Source organism: Xenopus tropicalis, chromosome 1 (genome assembly GCF_000004195.4).
Source record: "Xenopus tropicalis strain Nigerian chromosome 1, UCB_Xtro_10.0, whole genome shotgun sequence".
NCBI classification, from domain to species: Eukaryota; Metazoa; Chordata; class Amphibia; order Anura; family Pipidae; genus Xenopus; species Xenopus tropicalis.
In genome coordinates this window covers 121,143,878-121,145,366 of record NC_030677.2, presented here as the reverse complement: position 1 = coordinate 121,145,366, position 1,489 = coordinate 121,143,878, and the positions used below count along the sequence as shown (strand labels likewise).

At 36.9% G+C, this 1,489-nt stretch overlaps 1 non-coding gene across 1 annotated transcript; it reads left to right on the top strand.

The window, feature by feature from the left end:
- The first annotated feature begins 453 nt into the window (after positions 1 to 453).
- mir31a (microRNA mir-31a) lies at positions 454 to 541 on the top strand. The gene has a single exon (NR_049665.1). It is a non-coding gene; the product is annotated as a microRNA mir-31a (primary transcript).
- The last annotated feature ends 948 nt before the right edge of the window (positions 542 to 1,489 follow it).

The window sequence follows — 1,489 nt, the reverse complement described above, 5'->3', positions numbered from 1 at the left end:
GGTTTCTGTGTTGAGTGGGGCTCTTTAACAAACTTTGGTTTGAAAGCTGGAGTTCACTTTTAAATAAACCCAATAGGATTGTTTTCCTTCTAATAAGGATTATTTATATCTTAGTTAGGATCAAGTACTGATTACAGAGAGAAAAGAAACATGTATGTACTGAATGATTTGATGGAGTAAACGAAAATATTTGATTGTTTGTTATGAAGTATGACTGGCCATACCAAATGGCAGCCAAAATGGATCAAATTCTACGGTACACACATGTATATTTGTTGTAGTCAAAACAAATAAACCCACTTATTTAAAGATATAAGATATTTGTCACAAACAAAATTACCCACACATGGTTTGCTGTTAACATCTATGATTTTTTTTGTTTTTTTTTTTAGTCTCGTCTTTCTACTCATGGCATCGATATCCCTGAAAATGTGAATGGGCTTCTTAAATCAACCTAGTTCTAGAGAGGAGGCAAGATGTTGGCATAGCTGTTGCATCTGAAACCAGTTGTGCCAACCTATTGCCATCTTTCTTGTCTACCAGCACCAGAGAACTTGCACAACAAGCATTATAAATTACCATGTATTATTCAGTTGATTTTAATATATTTACCGTACCAATCTTTATTTGACACTGTGGGAGAAGAAAAGAAAGCCTTGCAAGGGCAAGGAGTAAATTGAGCAATTACTAATGCTTTCAGAAAGGGTTTCCTGGGTTGTATAATTAATAAGTGATTCAGAAGTGACAGCATTCAAACACAAATGGAAGGGAAACTTGCAGCATTTGCAAATTGCAGTGGCTGCAACAAAGTATGTTCTCACAATTACTCTGGAGTCCTGGGATAAAACATTATGGCTAAAAATGGCTAAAAGTCCATCAAGTTCAAGTGAACCCAGGATAAGGGGTATTTTCTCCATGGTTCTCCATACTTTGAGTCTACTACAAAATCATTTAAACATTGAATAAACCCAAAAGGATTGTTTTGCTTCCAATAAGAGAAAAAAGGAAATCTTTTAAAAAAATTTAATTTGTAAACATTTTAATGTTTAAGTGTATGGGAGACGGCCATCCCATGATTTGGAGCTTTCTGGATAATGGGTTTGCAGATAACAAATCCTATTCCTGTGCATATGATTTCTATGGCACACGGTAAAGGTGACCATGCATGGGTCGATTTCAGCTGACAATATTGGTCCTTTAGACAAATTCAGCGTCTTATCTGCCTGTGTATGAGTACCACCAATGGGCCTACCCAACCCAGATCTTGCCTAAAATTGCCCAGATCTTGAACGGGCAGGTTTGGATCAGGGACCACATTGGATCATTGATGTGGTCCCTGATAATTTGATCAAATTGGCTCTATATCGCCCCATATTGGGAGAAGATCCACTTGCTTGGAAACCTCGCCAAACGAGCGGATTTTACAGTGTAGGGCCACCTTAAAGGACAATGAAAGGTTAATATAAATTAAAAGTAAGTCTAAAGGCAT